Source organism: Bufo bufo, chromosome 4 (genome assembly GCF_905171765.1).
Source record: "Bufo bufo chromosome 4, aBufBuf1.1, whole genome shotgun sequence".
NCBI classification, from domain to species: Eukaryota; Metazoa; Chordata; class Amphibia; order Anura; family Bufonidae; genus Bufo; species Bufo bufo.
This window is the reverse complement of record NC_053392.1, coordinates 200,828,901-200,853,866: the sequence shown is the minus strand read 5'-3', so window position 1 is coordinate 200,853,866 and position 24,966 is coordinate 200,828,901. Positions and strand designations below refer to the sequence as shown.

General features: G+C 45.0%; 1 protein-coding gene across 2 annotated transcripts in view; it reads left to right on the top strand.

Annotated features, from left to right (window-relative positions):
* The first annotated feature begins 5,389 nt into the window (after positions 1-5,389).
* The window catches only part of PLD1 (phospholipase D1), a 269,399-nt gene continuing 249,822 nt past the window's right edge, over positions 5,390-24,966 (top strand). For both annotated transcript variants that reach the window (XM_040428237.1, XM_040428239.1), the window contains exon 1: positions 5,390-5,474. The gene's annotated coding sequence lies outside the window, so the exon portion shown is untranslated. The remainder of the gene's footprint in view (positions 5,475-24,966) is intronic.

Genomic DNA, 24,966 nt, shown 5'->3' with positions numbered 1-24,966 from the left:
GCCAGGACATGTCCAGGTGTGAAGAGTGTCTTTAACGGTGTCATAACAGGTTACCTTGCTGACTAGGTATGAGCGAACTTCTGTTTTTAAGTTTCGCATACAAGGTTCGAATTATCTAAGAATTGCATTATGGATTCCGCTACCACGGAGCATAAGTTATGGTCTGTGGTAGGGGAATCTATAACGGAATTCTTAGATAACCCGAACCCGTACACCGAACTTGCAAACAGAAGTTCTCTCATCCCTATTGCTGGCCATGCAGATTCTAAGTTTTCCTAAGTCTTTCCTTATCTTTCTGTAAATCTTTCAGAGATCTGCGAGTTTTTGTAGCTTTTTGAGCCTTAGGCCTCATGCATACAACAGTATTTTTTCACGGTCCGCAACACGGGGTTCCGTTGGTCCGTGATCCGTGACCGTTTTTTCGTCCGTGGGTCCTTCTTGATTTTTGGAGGATCCACGGACATGAAAAAAAGTCGTTTTGGTGTCCGCCTGGCCGTGCGGAGCCAAACGGATCCGTTCTGACTTACAATGCAAGTCAATGGGGACGGATCCGTTTGACGTTGACACAATATGGTTCAATTGCAAACGGATCCGTCCCCCATTGACTTTCAATGTAAAGTCAGGAGTTAATATACCATAGGATCTGAGTTTTCTCCAATCCGATGGTATATTTTAACTTGAAGCGTCCCCATCACCATGGGAACGCCTCTGTTAGAATATACCATCGGATTTGAGTTAGATCGTGAAACTCATATCCGACAGTATATTCTAACACAGAGGCGTTCCCATGGTGATGGGGACGCTTCAAGTTAAAATATCCTACGAACTGTGTACATGACTGCCCCCTGCTGCCTGGCAGCACCCGATCTCTAACAGGGGGCTGTGATCAGCACAATTAACCCCTGAGGTGCCGCACCTGAAGGGGTTAATTGTGCTTATCATAGCCCACTGTAAGAGATCAGGGGCTGCCAGGCAGCAGGGGGCAGACCCCCCTCCCTCCCCAGTTTGAATATCATTGGTGGCCAGTGTGCAGCCCCATCCCCCGCCCCCTCTATTGTATTATCATTGGTGGCCAGTGTGCGCCCCCCTCTATTGTTTTATTATCATTGGTGGCCAGTGTGCGCCCCCCCTCTATTGTTTTAATAACATTGGTGGCCAGTGTGCGGCCTCCCCTCTCCCCCCCCCCGATCATTGGTGGCAGCGGAGAGTTCCGATCGGAGTCCCAGTTTAATCGCTGGACTCCGATCGGTAACCATGGCAACCAGGACACTACTGTAGTCCTGGTTGCCATGGTTACTTAGCAATATTAGAAGCATCATACTTACCTGCTGCGCTGTCTGTGACCGGCCGGGAGCTCCTCCTACTGGTAAGTGACAGGTCTGTGCGGCGCATTGCTTAATGATCTGTCACTCACCAGTAGGAGGAGCTCCCGGCCGGTCACAGACAGCGCAGCAGGTAAGTATGATGCTTCTAATATTGCTAAGTAACCATGGCAACCAGGACTACAGTAGTGTCCTGGTTGCCATGGTTACCGATCGGAGCCCCAGCGATTAAACTGGGACTCCGATCGGAACTCTCCGCCGCCACCAATGATTGGGGGGGGGGGGGAGAGGGGAGGCCGCACACTGGCCACCAATGATATTAAAACAATAGAGGGGGGGCCGGGGGGGGCGCACTCTGGCCACCAATGATATTAAAACAAAAGAGGGGGGCCGGGGGAGGCGCACACTGGCCACCAATGAAATTAATACAATAGAGGGAGGGGGGGCCGCGGGGGCCGCACTGGCCACCAATGAAATTAAAACTGGGGAGGGAGGGGGGTCAGCCCCTGATCTCTTATAGGGGGCTATGATATGCACAATTAACCCCTCAGGTGCAGCACCTGAGGGGTTAATTGCTCGGATCACAGCCCCCTGTAAGAGATCGGGTGCTGCCAGGCAGCAGGGGGCAGTCATGTACACAGTTCGTAGTATATTCTAACTAGAAGCGTCCCCATCACTATGGGAACGCCTCTGTGTTAGAATATACTGTCGGTTCTGAGTTTTCACGAAGTGAAAACTCAGCTCTGAAAAAGCTTTTATGCAGACGGATCTTCGGATCCGTCTGTATGAAAGTAACCTACAGCCACGGATCACGGACGCGGATGCCAATCTTGTGTGCATCCGTGTTCTTTCACGGACCCATTGACTTGAATGGGTCCGTGAACCGTTGTCCGTCAAAAAAATAGGACAGGTCATATTTTTTTGACGGACAGGAAACACGGATTACGGATGCGGCTGCAAAACGGTGCATTTTCAGATTTTTCCACGGCCCCATTGAAAGTCAATGGGTCCGCGAAAAAAAACGGAAAACGGCACAACGGCCACGGGTGCACACAACGGTCGTGTGCATGAGGCCTAAGGCGTAAGAAGAAGGATCATAGGTCACTGCTTCCTGCATCTCTGAACTCAGAAAGCCTCTGCTCTGGGGTACTGCATTTTGTGTTTCAGTTCCTCACGATATTGAATATATTTGTTTGCTGTTAATAACTCCTAGCATGCCCTAATAGCTGTAGGTGTCCAGGTATGCTGGGAGTTGTAGTTTTGCAACAGCTGGAGGGCATCCCTGCCATAGGATAAGGTAAAACATATTTTCCAAGTGGACCTAAAATTTGCAAGCGTTATGTCTCATCCACACGTCAGTGTTCGGTCAGTGATTTCCATTAGTGATTTTCAGTCAAGACCAGGTGCAGCTCTAAACACAGAAGAGGTGCAGATCTTCCCCTTATACCTTATGTCTACCTGCACACGACCGTATGTGTTTTGCGGATCCGCCCAAAAAACGGATGACGTTCCGTATGTCATCCGTTTTTTTTTTTGCAGATCTGTTTTTTTTTGCGGATCCATTGTAATAATGCCTATCCTTGTCTGCAAAGTAGAAAAAAATAGGACATGCACTATTTTTTTTGCAGAGCAACGGAACGGATATACTGATGCGGACAGTATTAGAACGAAGTTTTATGCGAATCGACTTCGGATATTTCATCCGAAGTTGATTCGCTCATCCCTACTCACAATCACTGATGGAAATCACTGACCAAAACACTGATGGAATAAACACTATGTGAGGGCATTAACCCTTTAATGACCAGCGCTGTAATAGTACAGCGCTGGCCGGGTCTTTAAAGATGGCGACCGTTCCTGAGCGGAGCGGGTGCCATTCCTGCGGGTGGTCTGCTGTTTCTTATAGCAGACACCTGCAGCTAATGTCCGCAACTGGCAGTAATGCCAGTGAAAAAAAATAAAAAAAATTAAAGAAAGCATGGTCGCTTCATTTTCTACAAAAAAATAAAATAAAAAGTGATTAAAAAGTCATACACACCCCAGAATGGTATCCGTGAAAAGTTCAGATCGCTCCGCTTTGCACGCCGCACGATGCGTCCCTCTTTGTTCATTTAGAAAGTTGGGAGGTATGGTATTGCAGCCTCCCATTGAAAATAAGGCCGCAATCACTGGCTTTTTGCCATCGAGTCCAGACCAAAATTCTGGCATCAAAAGACACCATGTGAGTGTTCCCTAAGTACTGCAAAAAGCGAGATCTGCAGTAAATCCACAATAGATATGCTGCAGATGTGAAACACAGCACGCCCTTAGTACAGAGCAGATATTTTCAAAACTCCATCCACGTGCATTGTACTGAAAATTGATGTCGATTTTTTTGGTGTGGCCTAACTATTCAGCGACATGAGAACTCACTTCTACAGACCTTTTATGCTATCAGTAGAGACATGCATACAACTGTAGGCAGTGGGGGTCATTTACTAACTGTGATACACCAGTTTTTGGCATCTAAAAAGTCACAAGACCCCTTTTTGCGACTTTTTAAACGCCCGTACGACAATATTTAGTCTCAAGAGCATTTTTGCTCTGTCCTCGCCACTTGGGAGTGTCGGGCGTGTGACACATTTGGGACATTGGGCCTGACACATTTACCAACTTTTACACCAGGAAACAGACAGTAATAGCAGAGTAAGGGCTCAGGCACATGAACGTTGTTGTTTCGAGGTCTGCAAATTACAGATACGCAAAACATGGATACCGGCTGTATGTGCGGAACGGAAAGGCAAGCCCATAATAGAACAGTCCTATCCTTGTCCGTAATGTGTACAATAATTGGACATGTTCTATTTTTTGCGGAACGGACATGCGGCCATATAGACACAGAATGCACATAGAGTCATTTCCGTATTTTTTGCGGCCACATTAAAGTGAATGGTTTTGCATACGGCCGGCAAAAAAAATGAACGGACACGGACAAAAAATATGTTTCTGTGTTTTACTCTAGGTGCACAGACTGCTGGCGGTGCACCTAATTTAGCATGAGACCTGCACCTCATTATAAATTTGCCGTCTCCTACGGTAAAGCAGAGGGAATTCTAAGACCGGTGTAAAAAGCTGGTCTTAGGGTACTTTCACACTTGCGGCAGAAGATTCCGGCAGGCAGTTCTGTCGCCGGAACTGCCTGCCGGATCCGTCAAAACATAGGCAAACTAATCGCATTTATCAGACGGATCAGGATCCTGATCTGTCTGACAAATGCATTGAAATGCCAGATTCGTCTCTCCGGTGTCATCTGGAAAAACGGATCCGGCATTTATTTTTTTTGAGCATGCGCAGACCGCAAAAACTGATCCGTTTTGCCAGAACACTCGGGGCCGGATCCGACATTCATGCATTTCAATGGGAAAAAACGCTGGATCTGGCATGTGTTCCAGAACTTTGGACGGAGATAAAACCGCAGCATGCTGCGGTATTATCTCTGTCCTGAAAAGTCAAAAAGACTGAACTGAAAACATCCTGAACGGATTTCTCTCCATTCAGACTGAATTAGGATAAAACTGATCAGTTCTGTTCCGGTATTGAGCCCCTATGCCGGAAAAGAATAACACTAGCGTGAAAGTAACCCAAAATTACCCCCAATGTTCTGTGAGCTAAATGACCTGGACTCCAGACTGATACATAGTAGCAGACTACCAGATTTGTGTAGCTGCTACTGCTGCTTGGGGAACCGCCACGAAAAACAGCATTGTGATAGTTCTGCAATAAAAAAAAGCACAAGTATGTGTCTGGTTTTCCACTGAACTCTATGTGGAAATGCCTCAAGTGAATAATGAAGCAACAGTTCCTGAGCATTAATTGCAGAGATGAAGAAATAAAATTCTATACAATCTATAGGCAGGTTTCAAGATAAATAAACTGCGGCTGATCTCTGGGTGTGAACTAGTTAAAGTTTACAAGCAGTTGTGGGATTACCCCATACAAAAGTCACTAGCAGAGGCTGAGGTCCCACCAAGAAGCCTGTATTGTGTTAGCGGGCGTGTCACTCACTGGATCCGGATATCTATCTCCCTGCAGCACAGAACAGGTTGCAGCCAGCAGCTGCTGCACCACATCCCCCTGCTACTGACTGCGGCACCCAGGGACTGGCACATACAGGTACACACCACCTACTACTTCAGGGGGCAAATTGCTGGGTAACACATTAGACCTGGACTGCATTGCAGGAGCTGTGTATGAGAGGGGAGGAGTCCTTGGGTATAGCATTGTGTGGCATCAGAACACATCTGCTCTGCACAAAGCTCTGCTACAGCATGTGTGAGAATGTGTGCGGATGGTGACTGGGCATAGTGCTAATGTGAATGGGTAGTCTACTTCATCCTGTTCATTGAAATGGAGGGACGTTGCAGCCCTGGCAGGTGTCAGAGATTGCAAATAGCTTCTTTAGGTGTAAAAGACACCGTATAGGACTATTTACTTCAGGGCACTTTCTAAGATTTTACAGTCAATACTAATATACGAGCCATGCTAGTAATGGATTAGCAGCTCTTCCTAAAGGTAAACTAAGTTCTGTAGGACATGGGTTAGGGAGAAGGAGGTGCCTTATTTGCTTCTGTGGAGCTATTTCTACATTAGTGCTCATGTCCGCAGCTGTATTCTGGCCCCTTGTCCAAATACAAAAATCAAATAGGGGCTAGCTATAGGCACCTGTAGAAATCTATGCTCATACCGCATGGTTTTGCATTCAGAAAGCTTGTGAGATGGTCCATTGCATGTCATATTACAGAGGTGTTATAGGACGACTAGGGGAGAAAGTTAACAGAGGCGCCACAAAGAAATGTAAGTAGTGCACATTAAGTGTTGAGCAAATCGAACCTGATGAAGTGGAATTCGATCTGAATTTCATGGAAAATTCAATTCATTGCAAAGCTGAATTTTCCTCGTGCTTCATAGTAACTAATCGATTTTCCCTGAATGGCGGTAAAAAATAAAACAAATCATACTTACCTCATCCATTTGAGCGCAAGGAGCCGGCCACCGCCATCTAGATTGAAGATTCCCGCGTGAAATCCTGTGCTTGAAATCCTGTGCGCCGGGCGACGTGATGACGTCAACACGGGCTGCACGAGATTTAAGACTGAACACTGCTCTTCTGAAGTGAACTTGCAGCATCATTATGATTTAAGATGCTGTGAATTCCTATCTCATCCCGAATCTACTGAACTGTAGTCATCGCATTATGTGACTACACTTCAGTCGACCCACAGTCCTCTCCTTTCCTATTTCAAATGTTGCTACTATTTCTGACTGTCACAAAGCTGTGGATTTCGTGGGTTTGAACCAAGTTTTGTGAAAAAAAAATCCACATTAAAGCAAGACAAAAAAATTTGGTGTGCTATTGAAACATCTATATTGGATATTTAATAAATGGAAAAATGCACAGTCACTACTGAATGCGCATCAGACATTTTGAATCCGTAGAACTGTGATACCTGGTACCTGTTTTTGAGCTTCTACATTTATTTTATTTTTTTGTATCATTATTGAGCTATTCCACTAGTATGCAGAATACTTCACTTTCCATGCAGTTCAGTGCATCTCTGTGGACTACAGGTGCCTCTTGATATCCCTATACACCCTTCTGCAATGGTGTATATTACTGGATATACTGCTACATCCCCCAAATACTGTATGGATGATAATGGTGGATGTTACTGGATATAATGCTACATCCCCCATGTACTTTATGGATGATAATGGTGGATGTTACTGGATATACTGCTATACCCTCCATATATTGATGATAATGGTGTATATTACTGAATATACTGCTGTATCCCCCATAATGTATACCCCCATACAGTGCTGGTTACAGGAACACTGTACAGTATTGGTTACAGGACTCCATTCAGTAGTAGTTACAGGGCCCCCATACATTACTGGCTACAGGACCCCACACAGAACAGGTTACAGGACCCTATACAGTACTGGCTACAGGACCCCCATACATTAATGTTTACAGGACCCCATACAGTACTGGATGCAGGAACCCAGTACATTACTGGCTACAGGACCCCATACATTGCTGGTTACAGGAACCCATACTTAAATGGTTACAGGCCCCCCATACATTACAGACCCTCCATAAAATACTGGCTACAGGACCCTCATACATTCTGGTTACTGGAACCCCAAACATCTGGCCACCCTAGTTGTAACTGAGGCGAATGTTTGGCTTTCAACCAGACAGTCCGGCTTCCTAGCTCCTGGTCCTGTTATTTTAGGATATTTAAGAACTACTACTCCCACCATATCCAAGCTGTTATTGTAGACTATCAGAGAAGAGAAATACAACTACCATCATATACAGGCTGTTATTGTAGAATATCAGAGGAGAGCTACAACTATCAGCATATCCTAGGCTCAGCAGAAGATGGAAATGAAACACTGAACCCATAACTTTTACTCTTCCCCATAAAAAGCTCTGCCCCTCATATCACCATCAGAGGTCCTTCTACACCTCTACTCTTCTCTACTGTTCAGCTATACCCCTTCATGCACTGATCACATAATGGTGAAGTCATCACAAGTCCTTCAACTCTTCCAGTGCAGCAGATACATAGTTGGCCTGGTCTGTAGTCAGTGACTAGTCACACCTCACTAGTCACGGAATGGGCTGATTCTAGTGACGAACTGAGCATGAGATCCAGTCCCAGTCAGCCTGTGGCTGCAGTGCATGCTCAGACATCGTAATGTTGCTGTCTGAGCACACCCAGAGAAAAGGAGGACTCCCCGATGTCCATCCAGACCTTGTGTCAGATGGAGGACTGGGATACGAAAAGCTGGATTGTCTCGCCTAAAGCTTGACATTTGACCACCTTATGTGACCCACAGTATCACAACCGGTCCTTAGCTTGCATTCGTTTGTAGATAGGAGTTCAGCCTATGTGATAGACTTCCTATCAACCACAGAATTAAAGCATCATCTATCAAATCCCTCCTGGCAGCTCCCTGACAACTCCTCTTTGGACCCAGCTTCACCCTTCTAGTTCCGATGTATGGCCTTCCATGTATAGAGTGCTATCCTTTCTCCCTTGTCTAAGGTGTTGATCGCGAATATTCTAATCACAAATTTTTATCGTCAATTTTCCGATTGCCGATTTTTCGCAATCAAAAAAATAATGACGAGATCACGAATTCTCAAATTCGCGAATATATGACGAATATTTGCGAAATATTGCAAATTTAAATATTGCCCCTGCCGCTCATCACTGTAAGGTACCAGGAGTTCAGTGATATGGTAGGTGAGTCCCAGCAATGATTACCTGCAGAGTTATAAAACTTCATGGCATAATACTATATATGCTATTTGCATGTTCTGTGTGTAGAGACTCCAATGTGTTCCATGACATGCTGCTTCACACTGTTCTCCCCTGCCTCCTGCTTGGAAGAGCTGACAGGAAGTAACTTATCATAAGCAGGAGGCAGGAAAGACAGGCTGAAGCTGTGTTGCATAGACTACACTGAGATTCTGCATTGTGAGGTAGGAGAAGGTCTGCATCACTATTTGGCATTGGTATTTGTAAGCCAAAGCCAGGAATGGATCCAAAACATGGAGAGGGTATAAATCTTTCCATTATACATTTTCTCTGTAGGTTCCACTCCTGGTTTTGACATAAACATATTGATGAAAAATAATGACCAAATACTGATTGTTTGAAAATGGCCTTAGGGAATTGCTGTGAGTAGAGTTTCCTTGGATATGATTAAGAAGGGCACTATGGGGACTTCACTTTAAATACGGGCCGCAAAAGAAATGGAAGGACATGGAAAAAATACAAAAACATTTGTGTGCATGCTAACTAATAAGAAATATAAAACTATAGAGATAATGCTCCTGGAGTGAAAACTATAAACATGAGGTCCCAGAAGGAGAATGAAGAGGGAGCTAAAACTTTTACTTCTACTTAATAAAATATAATAGGAGCACCAATTTAAGTGAATAATATTCACAAACATGAAAACTCCCCAGTGAAAGGAATTGGCTCAAAAATTAAATAAAATGGAACGTTCTTACCAGTTCAGACGTGTACCACAGGCACGACAGGCCAAACTAGATTAGAATTCAGCGAGGTCTGTCGGATATCACGATGGATTGACTGGGTAACTACATGCACAGATAAGACAGGGGTGGCTATCTCTAAATGGCCCTGGTAATTAGAGAAGGGGCAGCTACTCCAACCCTGCCTATCTATACAGAGCAACTCGCCCTGAAAGGGGCGACCTGTCCGGATACCTGGCCCTATTTACGGGCAGTAGCCCTGTTGTGGCCTGCAGGATATTCCCAACGTGTCACGTTTAAACTAATGTATCATCAGGGGAGATAATCCAGTTAGAGAAACACAGGCATCCTGAAACAAAAGGATATGGTCGTATCAGACAGTGCACATTGTCTCCTATAGACAGACACATACAGACATTAAACATACATGGGACCTACCTTAGGTCAGTGGACCAAAAGGACAGAAAAGCGGGACACAGTGAGTCCTTATGCGAAGGTGCATCCCTGGATGGGTAAAGGGAGGCACCTATGGAGCAGCTGAGAGATATCCATCAGCTGAACGCCGGACGCATGTGAAAGGTGCTAATTTAAAGAGCAAACCAAAGCCCCGCCTCCGGTCAGATGACCGGAGCACATGACCCGCGTGACGTGCCCCAAGGGGGAGGGACGCAGCGCCTAATCTAGTTTGGCCTGTCGTGCCTGGGGTACGTCTGAATTGGTAAGGACGTTCCGTTTTATTTCATTTTTGCGAAAATTCCTTGCACTGGGGAGTTTTCATGTTTGTGAGTATTATTTACTTAAATTGGTGCTCCTATTATATTTTATTAAGTAGAAGTAAAGGCTAAGTTTTAGCTCCCTCTTTATTCCCCTTCTGGGACCTCATGCTTAATGCATGCTAACTAACCACTGTTATTTCTTCCTGTCGTAATAAGCTCCACTGGAACATAGAAGTGGAGGAAGTAAGTTGCACATCCTGGTTTCTTTCATATTTCTTATTGTCTAAGACTTTTTGCTACATTGTTGCCTCATGTTGAAAGTTTTTCTCCTTGATCATTGCTAATGTGAAATGCTTAAAGAGGACCTTACATTCTCCAATAAAAAAATACTTTGTTATAACTCTGCATTATGCTGTTACCCTGTTATTCCTCCTAGAAATGAATAACTAAATTGGCAACTAGGCTTTTCTATTCTCTTTATCATAGAGGCATATCACTACAGGGTCTGGCACTGATTCCCCCCTCCCCTTCTGGGATGTCCATGTGCCCTTTATGAAATAACCCCTTTGATGGGGTTGTTCACCCCAAGGGCCTTTTGGGTAGACCCCCAGTGAGGCTGGACCTCCAGAGGGAATCATATCTAATTCCCACCGCTGGGTTCTGGCTCCTTTGCTCCCCAATCGGCACAGCAGATCCCTGGTCTCCCTATGTCAACATTTGGTTTGCCGTGGGTCACTTTGCCGCTGCAGCCAAGATTCCTTCTGTAGATTCCGGCCATGCTGGAGGATCTGCCCAAAAGCCCCCCAGGGGTAGACAACCCCTTTAGGCTGGGTTCACACTTGAGCGTTTTACAGCGCGTTCAAACGCGCTGTAAAACGCTCAACACATGAAAACCAATGCTTCCCTATGGCCCTGGTTCTCACTTGAGCGTTTTACAGCGCGTTTGAACACGCTGAAAAACGCCCTACGCTCAAACAAGTTCTTGAGCTTCTTTGGGGCCTTTTGACACGCGTTTGTGGCCATAGGACACTGCAGTCAATCACACAAACGCGCGTCAAACGCGCGTTTACTATTGCAAAAAACGTGCATCAAAATGCACGTTAAACGCGCATATAAAATGCGCTCAAGTGTGAACCCAGCCTTAATGCTTCTAAAATGCTAAAAGTTCATAAAGGATTCATACCAGCTTTGATTTCCCTTTACTACATATCACATACAGGTGACACTCAAATGAACTTTGCACGATATTCAAATTTTTCATTTCAGTAATGCAACTTAAAGAGGACCTTTCACTTGTAAAAACATTGTGAACTAAGTATGCTGACATATAGAGCGGTGCCCGGGGATCTCACTGCACTTACTATTATCCCCGGGCGCCGCTCCGTTTTCCCGTTATGCCCTCCGGTACCTTTGCTCCTTAAGTTATAGTAGGCGGTGTCTGCCCTTGTCCTGTGGGCGTCTCCTTCTCCTAGGCTGCAGCGCTGGCCAATTGCAGCGCACAGCTCACAGCCTGGGAGGGTTTTTTCTCCCAGGCTGTGAGCTGTGCGTTGCGATTGGCCAGCGCTGCAGCCTAGGAGAAGGAGACACCCACAGGACAAGGGAAGACCCGCCTACTATAACTTAAGGAGCAAAGGTACCGGAGGGCATAACGGGATAACGGAGCGGCGCCCGGGGATAATAGTAAGTGCAGTGAGATCCCCGGGCGCCGCTCTATATGTCAGCATACTTAGTTCACATAGTTTTTACAAGTGAAAGGTCCTCTTTAAAAGGTGAAACTAATATATGAGATAGACTCATTACATGCAAAGCGACATATTTCAAGCCTTTATTTGTTATAATTTGGATGATTATGGCTTACAACTTATGAAACCCCAAAGTCACAATTTTGAGGTACCCTTTGCTCCGGGGATATGGATTAGCTGACTTAATTAGCTGACTAGAGTGTGACACTTTGAGCCTAGAATATTGAACCTTTTCACAAAATTCTAATTTTAAGCTGCATTAATGCAACTCCTTTTAATTTGCATTACTGAAATAAATAGACTTTTGCGCAATATTAAAATCTTTAGAGTTTCACCTGTATTACATATAGTATGCATCCTCTCTATTACTAAGCCCAATGTTTTTGCAGTTTCTGCCACCCACTTATCATAGAGTCACTGGCCACAGATTATAATCTGATGACAGTGTTATACTGGAAAACACTATACAGTCACAAGGATGTTAATTGCCTTGTTCATGACATTAGTTAACTCCTGTTGCACACAAAGCTGGGGGGGAGCTTTGGCTTTTGCTGCAGTCAGTATTAGGCTACATGCACACAAACGTTGTTTGTTTCCGTGTCCGTTCCGTTTTCTTTTGCGGCTAGGATGCAGACCCATTCATTTCAATGGGTCTGCAAAAAAATGCGGACAGCACACCGTGTCCGTTTTAGGCATTGATTTCAGCAAATTACAGTACAATACAAATGGATAGGATTTTACAAAACCCCGTTTACACATTGTAGAGGAAATCTGCCTGGATTTTGGAGATCTCTGTGGAATTCCCCAGCATGCCCTAGGGCTTATTCACATGACTGTTTTTTACTTTGATGTGCTGCAAGTTTTAAAAATGGACAGCACACAGACCCATACAGGTCAATACAAGATTGTTCACACATCCTATTTATTTATTTATATAGAAAACTCAGCGGCTCAACCTCTCACCGTATGGAAAAGGTGCTCACCTACAAGGCCCACCCTAAGGACCAAAGTGAAAACGTAAATAACAAAAGCAAAGAAGGGGCACACTCAAAAGGGCACACTTGAAAGAACAAAGATGCACAATTTATTCAACCTAAAAACATATACTCCCCTAAAAATAGATATACATAAAATGCAGGCTCTATACGGATATATGACCTCTATATAGATAGGCATGAGTCCCGTATATCAATGCGCCAGTCCCAGGGTGATTCCTATAGCATGTATGCCAGCTGTATACAGTTGAAATGAGGCCCGTGCTGATAAATAGAAAAGATGGTCCATATATACCGGCTATATAGCACTGGAAATGTGGCACGTGTGTCAGTATACTGCAGCCAGATATATGTCAATGGACATACAACACATGTACAGGTGTGATGGTGAAAGCTGTGTAGCGCTTAATGCCAATGACTTCTGGTCGTTCCCAGTTAAAGTCCAATTAATATATGCGGCAATATTCACAGTTGGTAACACAGCATCACTTCCAAAAGTCACCTGGTAAGTTCACAATACCATAATGGGTGCTCCCCAGGAGCTTGGTCTTACCCGTCTTCACTGCCTCTTTGCAGCGCTGATTCCAGGCGACCGCACACCAGCGGCGTCCTACGTGGTGTGCTAGACCTCAGCGTGGCGTCCCACGTGACCTGGTTGCTTAGGAGACCGGGTAAAGCTGAGATGACGTCACAAATAGGCGACCGCTTGCTCAGGATCCGGACAAAGCTGATTCTCCTTTATCTTCTTTTCTTATTGCAGATATTATCTTGTGGGATTAGTAAGTGCAACGCTCACTCCTCACACCAGACACGTTTCGAGGTACTGTACCTATTCCTCAGTGGCCAACTGAGTGAGCGTATCCTCACTCTTATATATGGGACAACTACTCCCATAATGCTTCACATTATCATGCATTTACTAAAATCCGGAATGGACCAGGGTCATATTCCTTCTTCCTATCCTACTCCCTAAAAACGTAGTAAAGAGTCAACCCATACTACTGCCATCATCTTATACAAGAAAACTCATAGATTTCCATGCCTCCATAAGTAAAACGTATATAAAAAATAATCAAACATATATAAAATTGTATATAAAATTATGTATACCACATATACATCAACTAAAATAGGATCTGGAGAAATGCGCAAGGTCACACAGTAACCTGCCAAAAAACGCACCACAAACGCATAGGCATAAACCTGCGTTTCTCGTGCGATTTGGTCCTTTATCTCAGATTTCAAAAGGGGTGCTGTATGTGAATAAACTCATGCTGCCCCATGAAGGTATCTATCCTGTAAACGCTGGGAGGACACATCAATATTCAACCAGCATGTCAGTATATGAACCACAAAATGGAATAGGATAAAGCACGGGCCTCATTTCAACTGTATACAGCTGGCATACATGCTATAGGAATCACCCTGGGACTGGCGCATTGATATACGGGACTCATTCCTATCTATATAGAGGTCATATATCCGTATAGAGCCTGCATTTTATGTATATCTATTTTTAGGGGAGTATATGTTTTTAGGTTGAATAAATTGTGCATCTTTGTTCTTTCAAGTGTTCCCTTTTGAGTGTGCCCCTTCTTTGCTTTTGTTATTTCTTTCTTTATTTATTTACAAATCTGTGTGCTTTGTCCAAGAAATGTATTCCAGGTCCTATTCTGGTTCATTTTTGCAGATCAGAATAGTCCATTAAAGTATGGGAGTGAGAAAAACAGAATGCATACAGAAGCCATCCATATGCTATCCGTCATGGATCTGTTTGGGAAAATTGGACACAGTCCTGTGAATAAGCTATTATGCAGTATGTCATGCTATCCTGCACAATAGAAAGGGAAATCTCTCAAAAAATCTGCAAGCTGATTTTAGTAAAACTCAAAATCCACAGCGGAATAAATTCTGCCACAACTCTGCATTCCCGATGTAAATTTACAAAGCGCTAAATGCTGCTTTCATTGATGATCATTGTTGAAAATTAGATTATACATAAAAATGATCATTATAGTTTATTATGTAAATCTATGTTTTAAATTTGTTTTAATGTGTTGCATTTACAATTGCATTTGCTATAGAAAATGTTCTCATACTTAGGCCTCATGCACACGAACGTTTTTTTTCACGGTCCGCAAAAACAGGGTCCGTAGGTCCGTGATCCGTGACCGTTTTTTCGTCCGTGGGTCTTCCTTGATTTTTGGCGGATCCACGGACATGAAAAAAAAGTCATTTTGGTGTCCGCCTGGCCGTGCGGAGCCAAACGGATCCGTCCTGAATTACAATGCAAGTCAATGGGGACGGATCCGTTTGACGTTGACACAATATGGTGCCATTTCAAACGGATCCGTCCCCATTGACTTTCAATGTAAAGTCCGGAGTCCCTTTTATACCATCAGATCGGAGTTTTCTCCAATCCGATGGTATATTTTAACTTGAAGCGTCCCCATCACCATGGGAATGCCTCTATGTTAGAATATACTGTCGGATATGAGTTAGATCGTGAAACCTCATTTCCGACAGTATATTCTAACACAGAGGCGTTCCCATGGTGATGGGGACGCTTCTAGTTAGAATATACTACAAACTGTGTACATGACTGCCATCCGATCTCTTACAGGGGGCCGTGATCAGCACAATTAACCCCTCAGGTGCTGCACCTGAAGGGGTTAATTGTACTATCATATCCCCCTGTAAGAGATCAGGGCTGCCAGGCAGCAGGGGGCAGACCCCCCCCCCCTCCCCAGTTTGAATATCATTGGTGGCCAGTGCGGCCCCCCCCCCTTCCTCCATTGTAATAAATCGTTGGTGGCACAGTGTGCGCCCCCCCTTCCTCCCTCTATTGTAATAATTCGTTGGTGGCACAGTGTGCCCCCCCCCCCCCCCCCCCCCCCCCCCTTCCTCCCTCTATTGTAATAATTCGTTGGTGGCACAGTGTGCGCCCCCCCCCCCCCCCCTTCCTCCCTCTATTGTAATAAATTGTTGGTGGCAATCATTGGCCCCCCTCCCTCTATAGCATTAACAACATTGGTGGCCAGTGTGCGGCCTCCCATCTTGCGCCCCCCCCCCCCCCCCCCCGATCATTGGTGGCAGCGGGTTACTAGCAATAGTACAAGATTCATACTTACCTGGGAGCTGTCATGTTCGTGTCCGGCCGGGAGCTCCTCCTACTGGTAAGTGACGGTTCATTTAGCAATGCGCCGCACAGACCTGAGGCTGTCACTTACCAGTAGGTGGAGCTCCCGGCCGGACACGAACATCGCAGCAGCAGGTAAGTATTAATCTTCTACTATTGTACTATTGCTAAGTAACCATGGCAACGAGGACTGTAGTAGCGTCCTGGTTGCCATGGTTACCGATCGGAGCCCCAGCGATTAAACTGGGACTCCGATCGGAACTCCGCTGCCACCAATGATGATGGGGGGGAGGGGGGGGGAGATGGGAGGCTGCCCACTGGCCACCAACGTTGTTAATGCTATAGAGGGGGGGGGGCAATGGGGGGCGCACACTGTGCCACCAACGATTTATTACAATAGAGGGAGGAAGGGGGGGGGGGCGCACACTGTGCCACCAACGAATTATTACAATAGAGGGAGGGGGGGGGGGCCGCACTGGCCACCAATGATATTCAAACTGGGGAGGGGGGGGGGGGGCTGCCCCCTGCTGCCTGGCAGCCCTGATCTCTTACAGGGGGATATGATAGTACAATTAACCCTTTCAGGTGCCGCACCTGAAGGGGTTAATTGTGCTGATCACGGCCCCCTGTAAGAGATCGGGTGCTGCCAGGCAGCAGGGGGCAGTCTTGTACACAGTTTGTAGTGTATTCTAACTAGAAGCGTCCCCATCACCATGGGAACGCTTCTGTGTTAGAATATACTGTCGGTTCTGAGTTTTCACGAAGTGAAAACTCAGCTTTGAAAAAGCTTTATGCAGACGGATCTTCGGATCCGTCTGTATAAAAACTAACCTACGGCCACGGATCACGGACACGGATGCCAATCTTGTGTGCATCCGTGTTCTTTCACGGACCCATTGACTTGAATGGGTCCGTGAACCGTTGGCCGTGAAAAAAATAGGACAGGTCATATTTTTTTCACGGCCAGGAAACACGGATCACGGATGCGGCTGCAAAACGGTGCATTTTCCGATTTTTCCACGGACCCATTGAAAGTCTATGGGTCCGCGAAAAAAAACGGAAAACGGCACAACGGCCACGGGTGCACACAACGGTCGTGTGCATGAGGCCTTACACTGTTAGGCTACATTCACACAACAGTCCACGTTAACAACGTGTCCTATTTTTAAATCAATGGGACAATTTTTAACAGCCATTAAGACAGGAGTGCCCCCGTCTAAGGCCTCATTCACACGACCGTATTTTTTTGCGGTCCGCAAAACGGGGTTCCGTTTTTCCGTGATCCGTGACCGTTTTTTTCGTCCGTGGGTCTTCCTTGATTTTTGGAGGATCCACGGACATGAAAAAAAAAGTCGTTTTGGTGTCCGCCTGGCCGTGCGGAGCCAAACTGATCCGTCCTGAATTACAATGCAAGTCAATGGGGACGGATCCGTTTGACGTTGACACAATATGGTGCAATTTCAAACGGATCCGTCCCCCATTGACTTTCAATGTAAAGTCAGGAGTTAATATACCATCGGATCGGAGTTTTCTCCAATCCGATGGTATATTTTAACTTGAAGCGTCCCTATGTTAGAATATACTGTCGGATTTGAGTTACATCGTGAAACTCAAATCCGACAGTATATTCTAACACAGAGGCGTTCCCATGGTGATGGGGACGCTTCAGGTTAGAATATACTAAAATAACTGTGTACATGACTGCCCCCTGCTGCCTGGCAGGTGCTGCCAGGCAGCAGGGGGCAGCCCCCCCCTGTAGTTAACACATTGGTGGCCAGTGTGGCCGGTCCCCCCCCCTCCCTCCCCTGTAGTTAACTCGTTGCTGGCCAGTGCGGCCGGCCCCCCTCCCTCCCCTCTAGTTAACTCGTTGGTGGCCAGTGCGGCCGGCCCCCCTCCCTCCCCTGTAGTTACCTCGTTGGTGGCCAGTGGGCCTTCTCCCCTCCCTCCCCCTCCTAATTAAAATCTCCCCCCTATCATTGGTGGCAGCAGAGTGTACCGATCGGAGTCCCAGTTTAATCGCTGGGGCTCCGATCGGTAACCATGGCAACCAGGACGCTACTGCAGTCCCGGTTTCCATGGTTACTTAGCAATTTGTAGAACCATTATACTTGCCTGCGAGCTGCGATGTCTGCGTCCGGCCGGGAGCTCCTCCTACTGGTAAGTGACAGGTCATGAAAAAGCTATGAAAGCTATGAAAAAGCTTTTATGCAGACGGATCTTCGGATCCGTCTGTATAAAAACTAACCTACGGCCACGGATCACGGACACGGATGCCAATCTTGTGTGCATCCGTGTTCTTTCACGGACCCATTTACTTGAATGGGTCCGTGAACCGTTGTCCGTCAAAATAGGACAGGTCATATTTTTTTGACGGACAGGATACACGGATCACTGTCTCGGCCGCAAAACGGTGCATTTTCCGATTTTTTCCACGGACCCATTGAAAGTCAATGGGTCCGCGAAAAAAAAACGGAAAACGGCACAACGGCCACGGATGCACACAACGGTCGTGTGCATGAGGCCTAAGGGTGTGTTCCCATCACGTTTTATGCCTCCGTTTGACATATACATTCGAAAAAAAGAGGTAAAAAGAAGCAACACACCATGTTCTTGTATCCTGCAGAGTTCGGTAAAAAAAAGTACACTTTTTTTTTTTTTTTACTATTGAACTGTATGGTGAAAGGATGCCACTGTATGGCATCACCCTGAGGCATCCGTTTAACGTACACGTTTTTCTGTATACGTTACGAACCCAGCCTAATGACTATTAAAAATGGTACATCATGGGCTTTCAGGGGTTAAAATAAAATAAAAATAATACCTCATCCACTTCCACGCATTGGAACACTAGCTTTTCACATGATGCAGCAGGACCTGTGCTGCCAGCATCATCTCATCACCAAATGTTAGGTCCTGCTGTCTCCAGTGTATTACGAGTGTCTCCGCGTATGCTAGTGGATGAGGTTAGTTAGTTTTCCCGCACAAACAGAATGGGAACCACGACAAGGGGGAGGGCATTGTTGCTACTGGGGAGCACTAAGAGGTGGCATTATCCCTACTGGGGAACACTAAGAGGGGTATTATTCCTACTGGGCAACAAAAATTGGGTCATTTTTTATGCTGTTTCTGTATAGCATTAAAATGTATTGGCTCCGTGGAGCCAAAGTTTGTATCACCCGGAGTCGCGCGAGACTTCGGTGAATTTCACTGCATTCATATCAGTATATTTAAAAACAGTTTAAAATAGGAATCCAAAGAGGGCTTTGGTACTGGCTGGTAACTTGTTATCAAAGCCCACTTTGAAGTCTCAGTCGATGGAAACAACATAAAAAATTGTGTTTCCATAAAAAGTGTTTGAACAAATCAACTTCGGATCTATGATATGGAGATTGATTCGCTGGGGCCTAGTGGGCAGTATGTATACTAAGAGGGCACTGCAGGGGTTTTAATGTTAAAATTTTTTTATAATTCAACCGTGCTTAATGGCTGTTAAAAATGGATCCAAATGGCCATTAAAAATGGATAGACGGCAGGAAAATGGAGGCACACCCACATTGATGCAAAATGGCCATGAAAAACTGACAGTGTGCCCGTTTTTAATCGCCATTTTTTTTCCCGTGTGAATGTAACCGTAGAAATTATGTAACCGCACTTAATTTTGTGAATCAGGATTGTTTGCTTGGTTCAGAAAACTGTGATATGTAAATAGTTCTTAATACTTCGGTAAAAGGTTTTTTAACAGTAGAAATAAATTTCTGAAGTTATTACCTGAAGTCTCGCAAGACTTTGCGAAGTAATAACTTTTAGTCATAGGAGCCAATACATTTTTTTTTTTTTTAAACTTTCAGTTTTTATTGATTTTTCAACATAAGAAAATCAGACAGTAAATATGTCATTTGCATAAGCCAGAACAATGTTAAGATTTGCAAGTACAACTTTGACATTTATATTGTGATGTTACATATTTAAGCCAACAAAAGAATACCAGCTAATAAATGTCACTTGTATAATCCAGCAACTATCACTTAATATATGTTAAGCATATTGATGACATATACAACAAATTGTAACATAGTCAATTCAAGAACAAGACTAATAGATTGAATCCAGAACTTGTGATCCATTTCTAAGATATATTTTTTTCTATACTTTAGTGTACCGCTATATATGCTTACCCTATATCGTAATCCATCCACCGTCCTCCATCCACCGCTCTCTCCCGCCATGTATGTATACCACAGTATCAGTCCCTACAGAGCTACAGAGTGAATCTTAACTGCAAACGGGCAAGAGTTCCACAATTCCCATCTTTTGTGAGCCCTTAAGCGTTCAGAGTAAGAATCTGCATATATATATTCATGTTGCATATACTGGTTAACTAGTGAGGGAGCCAATACATTTTTTAATACTGTACTCTAACAAAGTTTTATGCGAATCTACTTCAGATGTTTCATCCGAAGTCAATTCACTCATCCCTAGAAGAGACCACATCGTTCGTTTACCTGCTTAGCATTGCAAGCTATCAAACAGTAAAAAAAAAAAAAAGCAGCACATGTATGAGCACTGCAGTCTCTTAAAACTGCTGATCAATCCCCTAATATTGATTACCTATCCTGAGGACAACACCTTTAAAATCGAAACATCCCAATAGTATTGTACCCTATTCAAAAATGCACATACAGTTGATAAAGTGCCTGTGAAGACTGTAGGTAGGGACAGACAAGGACAGTGAGTCCCAAGGCTAGAACCCAGCCCAGTTTCCCTACCTACTTGCAGTACAAGCCCTGGATAGCTAGACTGCAACTGGTCGTTGGTCCCTAAGGCTACTTTCACACTGGCGTTTCTGGGTCCGCTTGTGAGATCCGTTTCAGGGCTCTCACAAGCGGCCCAAAACGGATCAGTTTAGCCCCAATGCATTCTGAATAGATAAGGATCCGTTCAGAATGCATCAGTTTGCCTCCGTTCAGCCTCCATTCCGCTCTGGAGGCGGACACCAAAACGCTGCTTGCAGCATTTTGATGTCCGCCTGACGATGCGGAGCCAAACGGATCAATGTAAGTCAATTGGGACGGATCCATTTTCACTGACACAATATGGTTCAATTGAAAACGGATCCGCCTCCCATTGACTTTCAGTGACTTTTTTTTTTTCTGTTCATGGTAATGTAAACGGATCCGTTCTGAACGGATCCGTCTGTGCAGATACCAGACGGATCCGCACCTAACGCAGGTGTGAAAGTTACCTAAGCTATTTAAGTGCAGAGACAGATTAACAAAGACAGACAAACATAATACCAGAGTCATATGTAAATGGTTCAGAACCAGACAAGCTATGCAGTATCAAATGAGAGATAGAGAGTGGTCAGAAGCCAAGCCAAGATCAAAACTAGACAGACAACGCAGTACCAAATGAAAGACAGATAGTGGTCAGAAGACAAGCCAGGGTCAGAGGAATCTAATAAGCACAGGAACAAGGAACCAGGAACACAGCTAGTAAGGCCTCTTTCACACTACAGTATGTCCATTTCAGTGTTTTGCGTTCCGTTTTTAACGGATCCGTTGTTCAGTTTTTTTTTTTGGTTCCGTTGTGTTTCCGTTCCGTCGTTCCGTTCCGTTTTTCTGTATGGCCTATACAGTATACAGTAATTACATTGAAAAAATTGGGCTGGCCATAACATTTTCAATAGATGGTTCAGAAAAAACGGAACGGAAACGGAACGGAAACGGAAGACATACGGATACTTTAATAATTAAACCCTGTATCACACACTCCATCTTCTTCCGTTGTATTCTACAAAGTGAACTAGTATTAAGTGAACTAGTATTATTAACTAGTTCACTGTGTAACAATACTTTATTTACAATATACAGTATGATCTGAACACCATGCCGTACAGTATCCAATATAACCCCTACACCATGCCGTACAGTATAATATGTACAAAAAAAATATGGAGAAATCCAGCTTCCATAAAAATCTGTAGTTTATGCAAAAAGATAAAAAGCTGCACATACAGACAACAGCATCTAGGTGTTTTGGGTCATTGCATACAAGCCCTTACTCATCATGAGTGAGGGTCTGTATGCAATGACCCGAAACACATAGACGCTGTTGTTGTGTGTATGGCTTTTTATCTTATGGAAGCTGTTTTTTTTTCTATATTTTTCTGTACAGATTAGTAAACCCGATCAAGGTGTTATCCATGGTTCCGGGAATTACCCACACCATGCCATACAATATAGAGTATAACCCCTACAGCATACCATACAGTGTAGTATAGCCCCTACACCATGGTGTACAGTACAGAATAACCCCTACACCATACCATAGGCCAGGGGTAGGCAACCTCTGGCACTCCAGGTGTTGTGAAACTACAACTCCCAGCATGCATACTTGCTCTGCTCTTCTCAGAACTCTCATAGAAATGAATGTAGCATGCTGGGAATTGTAGTTTCACAACAGCTGGAGTGCCGGAGGTTGCTGATCCCTGCCATAGGCTATGCTATATGTTTATAATATCCAGGTTTTTTTTGCCCCATAAGACGCATTTTTTCTCCCCAAACGTGAGAGAAAAATGTCCCTGCATCTTATGGGGTGAATACTAATGAGCTCTTCCATTATGGAAGCGCTCATTGGTACCGGAGGACCGGGAAGCGGTAAAGGCTCTGTACTCACCGGTTCCTGGTCCATGGCTGTCGGCTGTGCAGTAGATGCGCACAGTTTGAGGGCGCTCTGTGACCTCACACTGTGTGCACCAGTTCACAGTACAGCCGACAGCAGGAGGAAGAAGATCGCGCTGGAGGAGATGAGTGGCGGCGTCCGGGAGCAGGAGAGGTAAATGTTTTTTTTGTTTTGTGTTCTGTGAATGATAAGAGGCATGGCAATGGAAACATGGCAATGGAGGCTGATATAAGGGCTGAAATATGGCAATGGGGCCTGATAATGGGGGCTGAAATATGGCCATAGGGGCTGAAATATGGCAATGGGGGCTATTGTGGGGGGTGAAATATGGCAATGGTGGCTGATATGGGGGATAATGAGAGGCATGGGGGCTGATATGGGGGCTCATGAGAGGCATGGGGGTCTGATCGGGGGTCATTCACATTGGAGTCTGAGCTGAGGTCTGATTGGGAGTCTTATCTGAGGTCTTATTAACATTGGGGGTCTGACTGTTGGTCTAATCTGAGGTCTAATGAAAAATATTTTTTTTCTTATTGTCCTCCTCTAAAATCAACGTGCGTCTTATGGGCAGGTGCGTCTTATAGGGCGAGAAATACGAAAACACACTCTGAACCACATGAGAACTTACAATCACTGGGTTGGTCCCTTGAGGATCTCATAGTACACTTCCCCCACTTTCACTGGAAGTGCTGCTTTGTCGGCTGGCAAGATTTCCTGATCGCTATGACCGTGATACTGACATGGATATTCCAGGAGGGTAGAAGCTAGAATCGACTGGGTAAAAGAAGTGTGATGTCATTAGTCACATGTCGCTAATGGTTATGTAGTAAGATGTATAATAGATTCAGACTTGGGCTGAGGGCACATGGACAGAAAAGGGGACTTGGGCTGGTAGCACATGGAGAATAAATGAAAGGGCCTCCTTTTTAAGAAGGAGGTGGCATCAGCTCTGATCTTCACATAGGAACAAGAGCACTGTGTGCAGCATGACTTGTGTCTGGTCCGAGTTCTGGGGCCACCCATCCAGGCAATGCACAAAGTAAAAATTGTGTACATTGCTGAGGCACTACAACTTAGAACAGGCACAGCGTTACCAGAAGTCCGGGGCCGGGCCTGTGGGCTGCAATGGTGAGCAGGCCTATAAAAGCCCTGAATAGGGATAATGTGAAAGCTGCACGGCCGTGCGACTGAGCAGCTTAAAGGGGAAACTGGTTGGTATTATGGACTATTGAAGGATGCAGCAGTGATAACAAAACAAAAACGTGCAGTGTAAGAAACCAGAGAGGTAGCTTGGCAGTCCAGGAACAGAGAAGGTTAGCAGAGGCTTGTAACTATGGAATACTTCAAGGAAATGAGATCTGCACACCCTCTAATGGTGGGTGCTCATAGTGGACAAAAGTCAGTCCGTTATACAAAGGAAGATCTATGGCACTGGCTAACGGAAAATATATAGTAGATTCACTGCACTAATATTAAAGTGTCACTGCCTGATAAGCGGTTTAAAATAAAATAATAAATCTTTATTAGAAGTTCTAGTATACAAGGGCAAAACAATAGTTTCTCTTAATACAGAGACAGGCAATAGTGGGATGTGATTGTGTGGAAAGTGGGATACAGCATATATTATCCAATTTCCAATACCACCGCCACAACACTACTGAGGGATAACTGTATTTGAAAGGACCCCCATCTGTGTAATATATATTGCTCTATTGCACAGTGTATTGTGACTGGTGCATTCCCACACCGAATTGGCGGTCATGGGTAGGTGTGTATAACGGTAACCACCTGTCCCAATATCCGCATAGTAGAAGTTGAGAACCAGTGCTGAACAGAGCAACCCCTCATTAATTACAGGGTGATTTAACTACTGGTCCAGTATGTCTACTGTGCCTTCCCACTGAAAAAGGTAAAGCCTCCCACAAGCGGTATTGATCAGCCGCTGTCAGGGGGCCCTAAACCTAGGAGTCAATAGTATACTTGGGCTCCAAAGTAACAAAAACTGTGGTATGCAGCCCAGTGAGATGCTGTCAAATGCTCTATCCTAGGTGAATCGGTGTACTCTGTACTACGGTATCAGTAAGGCCGCTAAGAGAGACACTCAGTTAGAAAGCCCTAATGGAGTCCGGCATTCACAGGATAACAGAGCATGGTACAGCAAGGCTACCTAAAAGCAATAACTACTCCTCAGCCCGCTCGACGCGTTTCCGTGTCCATTGGGCCGGACACTTCGTCAGGAGCAGGGCAGAGGGCTGAGAATAGAGATGTAGTATATAAATCGGTGCTGGCGGTACTATGGTGGCCGTGCGCGCCCG